We start from the raw sequence: 17,178 nt of genomic DNA on the forward strand, positions 1-17,178 counted from the left end.
TTAAGACTAGACTTCTATTTAGCAACTCTCACCTCCTGAAACGCCCACCAGAAAAAACCTATTGATCGTGAAAAGCTAAACTCATCAGACCTACAGCAGTAAGGGAGAAAACAACCTTGAGAAATTCTTAGTAGTAACTCAGAAGGGGGAAGTTGGGGGCAGATAAGTATAGAATATTTAGGGCTCAGGCTGAATGATTTTAATGCAGGTGTTTCAGGAGTGGAATTGCTTGGGATTGGGCATGGTGTATGACACAATAGCTTTGGATTGGTAGGCACAGTAAGGTGAGAAGGGTCATGAAAGAAAATGTGGTACATACGTATAATAAAATACTATTCAGCCTTGAAAACACAGGAAATCCTGCCATTTACTATAACATGGATGAAACTGGAGGGCATTATGCTAACTAAAATAAGCCAGTTACAGAAGGACAAATATTGTATAATTTCCCTTACATGTGGAATCTAAAATAGTCAAACTTAAAAGGAGCTGAGAGTAGAATGGTGGCTGCCAGAGGCTTAAGGAAGGAAGAAATTGGTGGCGAGAGGTATGGTTAAAGGGTACAAAGTTTCAGTTATGCAAGATAAATAAGTTATGGAGATCTGCTATATAGCATAGTGCCTATTGCTAACAATACTGAATTACATAGTTAAAAATTTGCTAAGAGGATAGATCCTATGTTAAGTGTTCTTAACACACACATACACAGAGTAATAATAATAATAATAATTATGATAATAAAAGGGGCAGACAGAATCTTTGGGAGGTGATGGATGTATTTATGGCCCTGATGGTAGTAATGGTTTCACAGGTATATACTTCACTGATTTGTATATATTTAATATCTAGAGCTTTTCATATGTGAAACATACCTCAAAAAAAGAAATTTTAAAAAAAGAATGGTCTTGAAGAGACATTACATGGGTAAGAGTGGCGGCTGGGAAATATTATCTCTAGCAGAACAATCAAGCATCCAGGACACAAGAGAAAACAGCTTTGGGGAAATAACTTTTTCCACCACATAAAGTGACTCAGAATATCATTCCTGAGTGGTATGAGTCCTTTGTGATTCTGCCTGAGATTTTAGTAACTTTCCATTACCTTTGACCACTGGACATAACTAAACTAGAAAGTCTCCCTAGGAGAGCCCCTCAGTTCAAGACCTACTCCTTCCTACGTTCATTGTGTGGAGTCAGTGTGTTTTGCCCACTGATAATCAGGCTTAGTCAAATATGCCAGGCACCATTCTAAACTCCTTTTCCTGTTCATCATGTAGAATAAGCAACTCAAAGTATTCAGGTGGCAATCTCTATCTTTCAATTATATTCAATCACTGCTATAATGAAAACATTCCTGTCTTGAGGACCCAGACAGCTAAGCCAGGCAGAGCCAAGTTGCTAAGTTTAGAAATTAAAATACTTAATACAATAATAAAAGGAAACAGTCCCACTTACATTTTATGTTACAATGAACTGCCTCTTCTGTACTCTTGACTTCTACAGGAGACATTTAAAAAAAAACAAACCAAATACTGACCTGGTCTCTAGTCTCACCTAATAAATTCTCCCACAAAATGGAGTGAATGGGTTCATAATCCAGTCCCTTTCTCCTTCCCTTTCCTCCTGAGCCAGTGAGAGGAAGCAACCCAGCTAAGTGATTTTCTGTCAAAATTCAAACCATCCTCAGAGAGGCTGCCCCCATTCCTAGATTGGGGAGTAAGGATATCTATGTTTGGCTTTCACTACAAGATGTGTCCTTGAAGCTATATTTATCTATCCACAGAGATGATATATGCTGCTCCATCTGCAAACAGTGTCTGCATTTTTTCACTCGCTCACTCAGTGGGCTGTTCTTTAGACTGTACCAGTCTGGTCAATGCCACCATCATCTCTTGTCTGGACTATCATAAGGACATCCTCTGGCCACACACCCCCATCCACTACCTGCCTCCTTGAGTCCATTCTTCAAACACAGCCAGAGTGACCCTTTGTTCAAAACCTCCCAGTGACTTCAGAACACAAGCTGAAGGTCTGACCCCTACTATATCTCTGATGTCATGTCTTCTATTTTTATTGGCTCCTTAAATCTCAATATCCTATAAGACAAAACTCCAGTTTACAAACTGTTGTTTCCTGTCTGGCACTGTAACCGAGGCTTCCTAACCTTTCCAGCCACATGTTAGGGTCATTCTGAGTGATGAGCTACAGTAAGTAAGTAATGAGATACAGAGACACTAAGACCCGTGAATCTCATAAAGATTAGTTTAGTGCCTCACTTTTTCACTGAATAAAGAATCTCTTGTCCAGACACAATGACAGTTCTGATACCATGACAATAAGTAAAGCATGCAATATCCCCCACACTATACTGTTATAGATAAATATCTTTTTCACTCAGCACGAAGGGCTACCTTGTCATAGGCATGACACCTTGAGATGTAGTGCTGAATCTGTGGCTTAGTGTTTGAAAATTGGAATTGGACACTGACTGGGCTCATGATAATTCCCATTGTTACTTTATTATGAACCCTCTGAGCAAACACTGAGATCACCAGGAAAGCACTGGGAAAGGGGCTAAGTGACATTTAGAGATCAAATAAATTTATCCACATAAAAATGAGCATATTTCTTCGCTGTGGGAATATTTGCATGTACTCACATATCCTCATACTCTGGGCCCATTCCAAGATATTGAACCACATGACTCTTCCCTAAATTTCCTTGTCACCAATTCTCTCATCCTGCTTTATCCAAATGCTTGACCACCCAAGGAAATCATTCACCGTTGTTCATTAATCAGTGTATATCTGTACTTTGAGCTACTTCTCCTTCCAGGCAGGGTGTAAAACTCAATGTGCTTCTTGACTGGAATGACTACTGTTTCCCATTGTCCTTTTGCTACTAAAGTTGCTCTCACACTCATATTCCGACTGAGGCTAAACTGTGGCAATATTCCATTTCTGTGCATTACTAGGATATGTCTGTAAACTGGGCTCGCTTTCTTCTCTTCAGTAACTGACCATGTGTGTTGAGGGAAGGGTAGCAGCAAAGCAGAAGTAGACCTATACAGCCTCATTCTAATTCCTGGGGTATCAATTTTTCTCAAACAATTCCATATCTTTCATATATGAGATATGGAAAGGCCTTGAATTCAACGACTCAGCTAGTCACAGATTCAAATTTTGAGCTTGTCTTCCAGCTCTCTCAACCCTTTGTCTAGAATTGGTATGAGATTCTCACAATTTAGGCACAGAAATTCTGTGATTTTCTGTCTTCGCCTTGAATGCAGGACTTTGTGCTTACCATTTTTTTTTTTTATTAAGCCATCCAGTGCAGTTAGAAGAAACAAGCTCACTCTATGTCTTAATTTCTCATGTTATTCATGTCAGAATATGCAGTATTTAAGAGCATGGACTCTGGAGCCAGACTGCCAAGGGTTTTAATCCTATCTCTTTCCCTAATTAGGTATGGGAACCTTGGGCAAGTTATTAATTATCTGTGGCTCGGTCTCCTCATCTTTAAGAGGGATAAGATAGTAATAAAAATCCGGGTTGGCTGGTTAGCTCAATTATTTTGAGCATGGTCTTATAACACCAGGTCAAGGGTTCAGATCCCCAGAATGGCCAGCCACCAAAAATAGTAATAAAATAAAAATCAAGTAAATTTTTATAAAGTGCTTATAACAAGACCTGACACACAGTAAACACTATGTAAATGTTTAATCTTATCATTTCTCTATGGATTGGCCACTAGCCATGGAAGAACCATGTCTTCATTGGTAATGTTATTCCAGTCATCTTCTGGGTATAATTCATTTGGTTGTTTTACACTGCATGTCATAGGTTAGCAGAGTTTCATCTCTTCGTATCAGCTGTATTTTCAGAGCCATCATCTTGAAGCAAGGCAAATAATCTTTCCCATAACCACTTCAAGAATTTATTTTATGATCAGTCAAGGGTTTTCTTACAAGAAGAAAAACTGACTCTGGCTGATCATTCACAAAAGATGTATTTGCTTGTTTGCTTGTTTTTTATCATAGTGAGTAACTCATAGTACTGTTGAAGTGGTTGCCAAACTATAACATTATCCTCAGTGTCACTGGTATGCTAAGCAGTTTTCTTGTCTGGTAGAGTCTTTTTTTTTTTTTTTCATTTATTCAAAAAGTATTTATTGAGCACATATGAGGTGTCAAGCATTTCTGTTCCAGGACTAGAACAGTAATCAAACCTGTTCTTGTTCTTAGGGAGCTTAGATTTTAATGGGAAAAATCAGAAAATAAACACATAGGAATAGACTATTACAAAACTTGAAGAATGGTCAAATGAGATGGGGAAGGAAGATGCTATTTTATACATTTTGATCAAAGAAGGACTCTCTGTGAAAGTGATACTTCAGCAAAGACTTGAAGGAAGTAGGGGAAATAGCCATGAGGTTATCTATGGGAAAAGAGCTCCCAGCAGAAAAAAACAGCAAATGGAAAAAGGAGCCCTAAGGATGATCATGTTTAGTCTATTTTAGGATCTGCAAGGAAGTCAGTGTTCCTGGGACAGAAAGGGCAAGAAACAGTATGATGAGACATGACATCAGAGATGTAGTAGGGGGGTGAAATCTTCAGATTGTGTTCTGAAGTCACTGGGAGATTGTGAACAAAGAAATACATAGGTAATTTTTTAAATTCATAGAAAAACAGTATTAAAGGATAATATGAATCTTTCCACGAACTTTTTGGAACACCCTTGTATATGATCTAACTTATGTTTTAAAAGGATCATTCTGGCTGTTTGTGAAGAATGGATTCAAAGGGATGAGTAGTGGAAGGAGTGGGGTGATTGAAGAAGGTTATTATGATAGTCCAGCCAAGAGGTGGTAGTGGCCTCAACTAAACTGGCATAGTCTAAGACAGAGCCACTGAAAGAGTGAATGGAAGACTGAAAATACTATTTGCTGAAAGGAGAACAAGTGGGGAAAGAAAAGTTTCATGGAAGGAGTAAGTTTTCAAAATTCAAATTTTTTAGAGAGGTCATGTTAAACTGGATATTCTATTTTATATAACTGTTGAGAGAGGGGAGAGGGAAGTGGGAGGAAGGAATTGGTAAAGGGACACGAAAATCAACTACGATGTATATTGATAAAATAAAAAAAGAAGAAATATCAAGTAGGAAGGTAATAGGTATTTGGAATAAGGGGAAGGCTCCTTTTTAATATATATTTTCCTTTTTTATATATTTGTGTCATTTCAATAGAAATTTGAGAGGCAGCATAGTCAAATTATTTGAAAAAGTTGCCATCTTGAAATTAAAATTATGTAATTTTCCAAGAAACAAAGTGCTGTGGATGGAGTGTTCCCCCAAACTCATTAAAACCTAGTCCCCACTGTGACAGAGTTAGGAGGTTGGGAGATCCTATTACGGTAATTGAAATGTGGGGCCTTGAAGAGGTGATTAGATTATGAGGACCATTCCCTAGTGAATGGATTGACCCATTGATGCTTTAATGGTGGTCGTGGGTGTGGCTGTGATGACTTTATAAGTGAGAGCTTAGTCTCTTTGTTGCTTTGTTGCTCAGCCATTCTTACCATGTGATACCCCACATTGCTGTGGAGAGCCACCATCAGTGAGGCCCTTACTAGCTCTGTTCCCTGGACATTGGATTTTCCAGCCTCCAATACTACAAAAATAAATTCTATTTCTTTATAAATTAACCAGTTTCAGGTATTCTGTTGTAAGCAACAAAAATGGACTAATACACAAAGTTAAGCAGAAGTCAGGGAGGGTAATTTTTATGTAGAAATTCTATAAAGATTTGCTTTCTTCTATTTGATTTCTTAAAATAGCCTGGACTTTTTTTCTAATTTTTTGACTTTTTAAATTTTGTGTGTGTGTTTGTGTGTGTGTACATGAGAGTACTTCAAAAAGTTGAAGAAAAAATTAGAATTACATAATAATGCAAAATCTTCCATGAACTTTTTTGAAGTACATATACATGTATGTCTTCAGACTTATTTCAGTACTTACTTTCAAATAAATAGGACTCGAGTTTGTGTTTGCATCTCACTATGCATATACCTCCTCCTAGGAGAACAATTTTAATTTTACAAAGAATGCGTCCTAGCAGAGTGTTAGATGACATCTCTCTGCCAAAGATAGTGGTATAATTAAAATGTGTATGAACCAGATAGAGGGCAATTGACTCCCTGTGGTTCCCTGTGTTATAGATTCCCTAAATCACTGGCCTTGGTTATGACTACAGCAGTGGGCTACCATCTCCCTAACTACTTTCTTCTCAATTGCATGCACCATGCAGAAGACAGATTTTGCCTTACCAGCTGCAGGAAAGTGAGATGCAGCACAAGGCCTAGGACCATTTCGCACATTTTCTTTAACTGAGGATATACAATTACATGAAATCTTCAAGTTCACACAAGAGGAAAATTGTTTCCCATTTCCTATGAAGTAGTCTTTTGAAAGTAAAATGGCAGAATATTCCAAACAAGTTAAGTATATTCATTTAGCAAAGACAAGTTGCTTTAGATATCACAGTTTAATGGAATGTTGCCCAAACTAAGGTGTGTCAGTTCTTAGTAAAAGACAGGATTGAATGCTGGTCATTGAACATGAGGTTTGTGAAGACAAAATCACGAAGGCAGATCACAAAGCCTAGGACTGTAGAGAAGACAAAACTTTGGGTAAGTGACCAGGAAAAAAAAAATGTTTCAGTATTTGGTAGGGTGATATAAACACATAATCTAAGACTGAGAATATCCACTCCCAAATATATATATATATATATATAAACCCAGAGCAGCATTATTCATAATAGCCAAAATTATGAAAACAACTTAATTTTCATCCACAAAAAAGAGAGAAATAGTGGTGTATTCATGCAGTAAAATTATATAAAGCTATTAAAATTCATGTATTAGAACTATGTACAATGATATGAATGAATCTTGCAAACATAATGGTAAAGAAAAGGAATCAGACACAGAAGAATCCATAGCATAAGATTCTATTTACAGAAAATTTCAAATCAGACAGACCTGTAGTGTTGGAAGCTTGGACAGTGATTTTCTTTGGGGTTGCTGTAGTGTCATGTGATTGAGGGAGTTTATGGGCAAAGCTTCAGAATTGATGCCAGTGTCTATTTCTTGACCTGGGTGATGTTTACAGGGGTGTTCACTTTAGCATAGTTCAGTGAAAGCTACCTTTTTGTTGTGTTTACTGTTCTTTATGTGTGTTGTACTTCAATAAGAAAACGTTTTAAATGTTGAATGCAGAAATCTATTTGAAAGGATGAGTTAGTAAAGTTTTACCTAACAGAAAATGTGTAGTCATACCATTTAACCTCAATTGTTGCCAAACACAAGCTACAGTGAAAGAAAACAATAGTACTCTCCTTAATTTACATTAATATAAAATCAGAGAGTGGGGGAAAATCAGTTTGTGACTGTAGTCACGTTTCGCCTGCTATGGGATTGGAAATTCCTCCCTAGGAAAGATATTTTGTACTTAAGAAAAAATTAGCTGTTTTGAATGTAGAAAATTAGATCAACACAGGGCATAGTGTGGAAGGAGACAGAAAGGGTGATCTGAATTGCTCTGCCTAGAAAAATATGAGGAACGGACTTGGGGGAGATTAAAAGCTGGCAGGTGGGAGAGAAAGGTGGCTTGAGAGATGCACCTAAGGTCTCTACCTTTTCATTAAAGTTAATGGGCACAACTCACGCTGTGTTTCCATTTAGTTTTATATGGATCACAGAAAGGGAAACAGCAACGAAAGTACGAATGGTCAATTCCGAAAAATTTAAAAAGCACAAACAGGAAATATTAGAATGTAAAAAGTAACTAAGAACAACTTAAGCCCTCTCAAAATAACAACAAATAAACCCCAGCAGCACCAAGACAGAAGTGAGGAGCCCTTCATATGTGAGACAGGGTTTGAGCCATTTTATTTAAATTTTACAAGGAAGGGTGATTCTAGCAAGCTGGAAGATTTAGGGACATCTGGATTACACAAACATTTGTACAGTATCTCTGTTAATGTAGCACTTTTCACATTTCATTCTCACCAAAATCCTTTCAGATACTTATTATTAACCCTATTTCACACATAAGGATGTTGAGACACAGCGCAGCTAAGAAGGTCACTCTTGCCCATGCTGCTAGTATATCACTCAGCCAAAGATCAAAATAATCCTATATCCTCCCATTGCCTCCCATTATGTCAAGAAGAATAGTTTCCTAAGACTAATTTCATGTTAACTATATTTAGTTATCTTTCATCTGTGAATACTTTAACCTATAAGTGGATCCAGGTATGCTACAAATTCAGTTTCATTCTTTTTTTTTTTTTAAGAACATCTTAAATTTGATGTTTCAAAAACATAATAAAAAAGAAAAACATTAATCTCATCACTCAGAGATGTTTCATAAATATACAAAGAGATAGACTAGACTATCTATCACTCTAGTTCACAGCCTCCACTGTACAGTTCTAAGAGAGCAAGAAGCAAGATATTATTGGTGGAACTATATATTAGTGAGAATATCAATCCTTTAAATGTTAAATTGTGTAAGCCATCAAATTCCTTTGAAGTGGTAACATTCAGTGAGCCTGTCACCTTAGTAATGAGGAACTCAGGATGTTTTCAGGTACGTAGTGCAAGATCCAGGGTTTGGAATAAAATAGATTTGGTTAAAAGACTGGTTAGAAGGCCAGCTCTGCCATTTACTGTGTGATTTTCAGCAAGTTCATTTCTTTAGGTTTCATTGCTTCGGTTTTCTGAACTGCATAAAAGGAGGTTAAGATTACTTAATAGGGTTGACATGAAGATCCCAGAATGTAGGATAAACTTGCTGTGTAGCACCCTATCAGAATACTTGTCATATAAGAAGCACTCCATAAGTAGTATCTGTAATTGAACAAAACCATGATGGTGCGGAAGATTCTCTAGGTAGGCAAACTACAGCTTGCTGGACAAATCTGGCCTACCATTTGCTTTTGTAAATAAAGTTTTATTAGAATGCCACCAAGCCCATTAATATATGTATTGTCAGTGGCTACTTTAATGCTACGATAGCAGAGTTGAATAGTTGTGACAGAGATCACATGGCCCACAGGCTGAATATAATTACCAGCTGACTTTCTACAGAAAGGTTTATTTCTAGAGCATAAGGAAAGGACCTTGGCAGCTGGACTCTGCAAATATCAGCTTTTGCTGTTAGAATTTTGCTTATAGAAGGGACATGGACACATAAAGTATTAATTTATATGGCTCTAATTTAAAATATAATTATTAAAGTTAGAAATAATACTAATTACTCTATATGGCTAGAATTAATGCAAATTTTGGTCATTAGAATGAGAATAGTTAGACAATAGTTCGAAAAATCAAGTAAAGTTATTGCTATTACTGAAAAAACCCAAATGTACTGAATATGTAAAGTAACTTATAAGATAAAACTTTCTTTCTTAAAAAATCGTGATCTTTGTGATTAGACCATGGGATCATTATTAGCAAAAGATGCATCATGAAACTTAAGTTCACCTACCATCTTTTGTTTCCATAAAATCATTTAAAATATAAAAGTTTGTAGGCATCAACTTTTATTATCACTGTTTAATAGTAATAATAATATTAACAATATTTATTAAATGCTTACTATTTGCCAGCCTCAGAGCTTTGTAGGTATTCTCTGATTTAATAGGCTATTATTATTTTGAAAGATGGAATATTATCTGATATCTATTTTCTTCATGTATTTTTGTATTTTCTAAAATTTTCACAGTGGTCCTCTGTGAAAATAATTAAAAATATGTGTTTCATAATTAAAAATAAACCAAAGCACTTTTTACAAGTGGAAAGGAAGGCAAATCTAGATACCCCAACTAATTTAACTTATATCTGCCTCACCTCTTGTCATTAAGAACTTTTGAGGAGAATCCTAAAGATAGTCAGACAAAAATAGAGGAGAAAGGAGACCAATGATGGAGTTGCCAGTGAAGGAACAGCAAATGATAGGAATAAAAACAGCAGCCTAAGGAAACAGAAAATAAGCTAAATAATAACAATAACAATTATAGTAAGCAAGTTAAGAAGATGCTCTATAAGAAAAAGAAAGAATTCAAAGTCATGCGCTATCTTAAGGGTGACAACCATGTAAGAAAGGGAAGGAAATGGAAACAGAATTCACACATATCAAAGGGGGTTTAAAGAGAGCCATGAAGATATAGTTGGCTTCATCAATAGGTGCAGCAAGAAGCTAAATGAAGGTAGAATAAAAGACGGTCAGAAATCATTTTAGTAGGGACATGATTGATACAACCGATTTGAAGTTGGAAAGGAAGTATGTTACTTTTCATGTTTGTATTCTAAGGAGAACTGCCATATGGCTGGAATAATGGAATACAAGATGTATTGATAACATATTAATAACATAATTGAGAATAGCTCCTATACTCCACACGTGAGTGAGGAATGAAAGGAAGGTGGTCAAGTTCTATAAGGCATCATTAAATGCTTTACCATTCTAAAGAAGCCTCACACGGTTTCTTAGAAGATGACATGGAGGAGAAACAGGTTTCCATCAGCCACTAACTAAAAGAAAAAAAGCTCCCCAAATCCACCCCAATGAACCAAAGAAAGTGAAGGCAAAACTAATGTGGAGTACTGCCACAGCTTAAGGACTAAGATTCTCACTAAACCCCTCAGTCTTGGACAAACCCCTGGTAGTCAAGCCCTACAGGGGAAACTGAGAGAAGAGAGTATCTATACTCAGTCTCAGTAGAGACCCACTAAGCAAATCATGTGCTCATTTACAGGAGCATATAACCCACAAAACCCCTTATCTTAATGCCCAACATATGGATCAAAGGCCCTCTCTTCTTGAGGACAGAGGTAGGAGGGCTGATGGTCCATCAGGCATTGCCTTTTGTCCACAGTAATCCAGATGTAAAAGAAAGGGAGATAGACAGCAAGAGCCATTGATTAAGATAGAAAAGGTCTTTAACAAGGCCCTTTTCAAGTACCACTGAGAAGGTTTCAGCTTCTTCCTTCCAGCCTTGGAGAGGACAGGACATAGATGTACGTGTGCACAAACATGCACGCGCGCGCGGGCACACACACACACACACACACACACACACACCATTTTTCTTCTCTTTTTCTTCACTAAAGAAAGATAAATGGTCATATGGCTGACCCAGGGTCCATACACCCAAGGAAGTTAAATGCTTTTATCTGAGATTTTTCCCAGTCATCTCAAATATGTTTAGAAAACAGCATAAGATACTTCCTATGACTCGATGCTCACTTCGCTCTTTAGCTCTTGTAAAATCATGAATCAAAGTTGTGTCATATTTTCATCTTTCTTTACCCAGAAAGCAATGTTCTGAACTCAGTCCACTCCTACCTGTGATCAGGCAGAACCAATAATAATCACATGAGCTTTTATTACCTTACCAAGGCTGTGCTGTATGTTCTATTTTCATAACTCATTAATACAAATAAACATATACACACCCAAGAAAATATATTTATTTTAATTATTTGAACTTTATAGGGAAAGAGACTGACTTAAATTAAATAACTGGGCCCACTTTGACAGCTGAATCAGAATTTGAATCAATTCTGCCTGGCTCTAAAAGCACATGTCCTCAATTACTCTGTTATACTATTAAACAACAAAAAAAGATAATTTTGTTTTAAAAACACGGATTATTGTGTGCATATGAAAGTATTTTCAAAACATGTAAAATATTACTACATATTATTTGTATGCAAAATATGGGTTGGAAAATGTAAACAAACAATATAGTGGTTATGCTGGGGAAAGGAGAGGGGAATGAGAGATGATGTGGGGGTAGTGAAGATTAAAGTGGACTTAGCTTTATCTTTAAGGTTAGAAAAGAAAAAGCAAAATCTTTATAGTTACGCCTTTGCTGTACTTTTTTCATTTTTAAGTAAAGATGTGATTCTTTCTTCTGCTTTATAGAAAAAAAGTGATTTTCAAACACTTGACTGAGTTTCAAGGAAAAAAGTGAAGAATTTCTGAAGAGGCTTAGGCTTCTTTATAAAATATTAGTACTAATGGTACTCAGTAATTTATTTTCTAAAGGCTTTAAAATGGGAAAAATTTTAATGTGTTTATATTGTGAGAAGTGGAACTCATTACCTATCAGAGAATATGAAAACCACGATTTTTTTTTTTTTTTTTAAATAGAGACATTTGGGAAAGTAATGAATTCTAATTCAGTAGGTTATGTCAGGCATATACTAAGAGAGTTTATTTCACTTCTGTCACTCAGAAATGATTGACTATCTGATCCATGTTGTATAAAGGTTTGTGTATGTTTTCAATGAAGCACTTTTGACCTACAATCTTTAGCACAATACTTTTAGTAGGGAGATGAAAAAAGGACATTTACTTTTGCCTTAGAAAAGCTCATAACCTTGTTAGGAATAAAACATACTTGAGAAAAACCTGAAGAGCAATTTTAAATCAGCACTATGTGAAAAATAAGACAATCAGAATACATAATATAGTCAGCATACTAGTTGATAAACTCCCTCTAGAAATAATCCTATTTTTTTAGTGGCTATTGTAAATGGGCTAGCTTTCTTGATTTCTTTTTCTTCATGTTCACTGGTGGAATATAGAAATGCTATGGATTTTTGTGTGTTGATTTTGTAACCTGCAACTTTGCTAAATCCTTTACCAACTCTAGGAGGTTTTTTTTTTTAATAGAAGCTTTAGGCTGTTCCACATATAGGATCATATCATCTGCAAAAAGGGACAGCTTGACTTCATCCTTTCCAATCTGGATGCCCTTTATTTCCTTCTCTTCTCTGATTGTTCTGGTTCATACTTCCAACACTTTGTTGAATAGGAGTGGTGAGAGTGGGCATCCTTGTCTAGTTCCTGTTTTTAAGGGGAAAGCTTTCAGCTTTTCCCCATTCAGGATGATATTGGCAGTGAGCAAAAAATAAATAAATTGATAGATAGATAGATAGATAGATAGATAGATAGATAGATAGATAGATAGATAAATGAATAAACTGGAGGTATAACACTACCTGACTTTAAACTACATTACAAAGCTATAATAAATAAAACAGCATGGTACCATCATAAAAATAAACACACAGACCAATCGAATAGAATAGAGAACCTGGAAATCAATCCACACACCTACAGCCATCTGGTATTTCACAAAGGCAGCAAAGCTACATACTGGGGAAGAGACTGCCTTTTCAACAAATTGTGCTGGGAAAACTGGATACTCATATGTACAAGAATGAAACTAGACCCGTACCTTTCACCATATACCAAAATTAACTAAAAATGGATTAAAGAATTAAATATACATCCTAAAACAATAAAACTCCTTAAAGAAAACATAGGAAAAAAACTACAGGAAATAGGAGTGGGTACAGAATTCATGAATAGGATCCAAAAAGCACAGGCAACTAAAGGTAAAATAAACAGATGGGATTATATAAAACTAAACAGCTTTTTCATGGCAAAAGAAACAATCAACAGAGTAAAAAAAAAAAAAAACAAACAACAGAGTGGGAGAAAATATTTGCAGAATATACATCTGACAAAGGATTAATATCTAGAATATACAAGGAACTCAAACAACTTTACAACAAAAAACCAAATAACTCAATTAAAAAATGGGCAAAGGAGCTGAACAGGCATTTCTCAAAGGAAGATATACAAATAGCCAAAAGAAACATGAAAAAGTGCTCAACATCACTCAACATTCAGGAAATGCAAATCAAAACTACACTGAGATACTATCTCACTCCAGTTAGGATGGCTAACATCCAAAAGTCTGAGAACAATAAGTGCTAGAGAGGGTGCAAAGAAAAAGGAACTCTCATATGTTGTTGGTGGAACTGCAAAATGGTGCAGCCTTTATGGAAAATGATATGGAGTTTCCTCAAACAATTACAGATAGATCTACCATATGACACAGCTATCCCACTGCTGGGAATATACCCAGAGGAATGGAAATCATCATGCCAAAGGGATACCTGCCCTCCAATGTTTATTGCAGCTCTGTATACAATAGCCAAGAGCTGGAACCAGCCCAGATATCCATCATCTGATGAGTGGATAAGGAAACTGTGGTACATCTACGCAATGGAATACTACTCTGCTATAAAAAACAGTGAAATACTACCATTCACAACAACGTGGATGGACTTAGAGAAAATTATACTAAGTGAAATAAGTCAGGCACAGAAAGAGAAATACCACATGTTCTCACTTATTTGTGGGAGCTAAAAATTAATAAATAAATAAACACACAAACAAATAAAGGGTGGGTGTAAGAAGACAGAATAACCACAAAAATTCCTTGAACTATTTAAGCCAAGTTCATGGATATGATGTTGTGGGGGAGGGGAGGAAGTGGAGAGGAATGGGTAAAGGGGCATGAAAATCAAGTACAATGTATTTTGAGAAGTAAAATTAAATTAAATTAAATTTTAAAAAAGAAAGAATTCTAGCATAATTACCAGTATAATATGAAATACAACAAATAATTTTCTACTGGTCACCGAGTCAAGGACCTGCCACAAAATGAATGGAGAAGAAAACTGATCAGTTCATCTTTTCGTTCAAGCACAACAAATCCTATAACTCAAGAGATACTATAAGCAAAATTAGTGATTTAAGACCTAAAAAGCAAATTAATTTTGTCATGTTCATAAAGCTTAATGGCCTCCTTCACCATTTCCTTATAATTGTACTAATTTTATCTAACCTCCAACTCTTGATAATCAAACTGTATTTGAGCATTCACTTTAACATATTTCCATAAATGGTTAAATTATTTCCCCTAGAATGCTTGACTCCCTAATGCTTACTTTAAAGCTCATTGTAACTTTTTCATTACTAGAACTTTGAGAGGTATAATGAGGATTCTGAGTAAAATCAATTGTGTGCTGCATGTGCGATTATTGGGATCTTTTGCATATATGCAATAAGTAAATAAGCACTGAAGACTTGCTGTGAAGGCATTCAAAATAAAATAGATGATGAAATCACAATTGAGGAACAGATTATTTCTCACCAGGTGTTGTGTGACTATGGAAACACACTGTATTTTTTTTTTCTTTTTTTTTTTTTTTTACTACTTATTCTCTGAAACAATTGGAAAATGCCCCTGGAATGACATTAAGACAAATAATTCATGCCACACAAGTCATTAAACCATAAGCAACTTCATTAAGTAGCTTCCCATTGATAGCCTGAACTAAAACAGCTGGCTTGACTGTTGGATACTGAAGAATATATGAAATTCCTTTTGCAATCAAAACCCCTTCTTTCAGATTTATAATGAGTTCCTTTATTTAATGTGACCTGGGGAAAACAAACCAGCCTAATTAATGCTGACAATCGGGGTCTGAGAAAAATCCAATCAGATGTCTGCTTTAAAAAACCCCGGGATATTTTATGGTAATAATATTCATAAAAGCTAGCATTTACTGTGTGCTTACTATGTGCCAAACACTATTCTTAATGTTTTAGTTCCAATAACTCAATTGATCTTCACAATAACTCTGTAAGTATTATTAGGACTGGCTACACAATTTGAGGGGCCCAGTGCTAAATGGAAATACAGAGCTCTTTGTTCAAAAAGGATGAGTGTTTTTCTTTCTTCAGCAGGCTGGCCCTCAACCTATTGTGGTGTTATTTTTATTTGCTGTTTCATGTTTTGCTCCCTTGTACATGCAGTGATAACTCATTTGAAAGATGAGGCAACTGGGAGCAAAGAACATAAAGCATTTATCTGGTTCGGGGGGTCACATAAAATGATCAGAGCCAATGAAACGCAATGAGATGCCACTGGGAATCCTGGGAAGAATATTCACTTTTCTCAATGGTCTTGAACATGGGAGGATATGAGGTCTGGAGCTTCGGCCACCATTATTCCTCCATGTGAGGCTGAGCCTAAAAGCAGCAAAAGAGACAGAACCAAACTGGATATGTGATATATTTTAAATGCATCATCAAAATACACTTCTTTGGAGTTTTCAATTACATTAGCTCATAAATTCCATCTGTGGCTGATTCCAGCTTGAGTTGGGTTTTAGGTTTGTTGTAGGCAGAGAAAATGCTCGCCTCATTCCCCCACCCTGCAAAGATGTCCATGTCCTGATACCCAGAAACTGTGACTATGTTACCTTACACAGCAAAAGGTACTTTGCAGGTGGGATTAAGCTAAGGATTTTAATATCAGGATATTACCCTGGATTATCTGAGTGGGTCCAATGCAATCACAAGGGTTCCTATAAGAGGGATGCAGAAGGGTCAGGATGAGAAAGGAGATATGACGACAGAAGTAGAGGTCAGAGTGACTTGATTCTATGAGCCAAAACAATAGGGGGAAGGTAGCAGTCGCTAGATGCCGGAAAAGACGAGGAAATGGAATTTCCCCTAGAGCCTCTAGAAGAAACCCTTCGGATACATTTCAGATTTGTGACCTTTGGAACTATAAGATACAAATTTGTGTTCTTTTAAGCCACTAAATTTGTGGTAATTTGTTACGGCAGTAATAAGAAAATAACATATCACTTGCAGAAAGAGTTCTAACTGGCACATATTTATACCAAGATAAAGGGTAGAAGATCATAATTTATTTAAATATAAAAGAAAAGAAGTGGAGAGCTTTCTGTCAGCAACACAGACAAATCTGTTTTACATCTCCTATGCCCCTCTATTAAAATAAACTTGCAGGAAGGGGGTTATCTTTACTGCCATTTCAATATTAGTATTTGATTATCTTTTTGCCCAATGCTCAAACTTTTTTCTGTTCTGAAGAATTTATTGCCTATACTACTCTTAGAATAAGCTGTGATGTCTAATGATGAAGTCGGTATAAGAGATTCTAAAGTTTCAGAAGCAGACTCATTAGAACAGGTATTCTCAACTTTTCTTCTGCTCTCTACACGCCTCAGGGATGCTACACACACATCAGACACAGTAAATTTCAAACATGTGAGTGTGCTCTCTTTCTGTTTCCATTGTGAATCTCATCATTAGCAATAAGTGCCTTATTGTGGTCTTCACATGAACATGAGATCCGAGAGCTGTAGAATCCCATCTCTGCTAACTTGACAACAGAAAAAAAATGAAGGATATGTATGGACTGGAATCTTATCTTA

Source organism: Cynocephalus volans, chromosome 14, assembly GCF_027409185.1.
Source record: "Cynocephalus volans isolate mCynVol1 chromosome 14, mCynVol1.pri, whole genome shotgun sequence".
In the NCBI taxonomy this organism is placed as follows: Eukaryota; Metazoa; Chordata; class Mammalia; order Dermoptera; family Cynocephalidae; genus Cynocephalus; species Cynocephalus volans.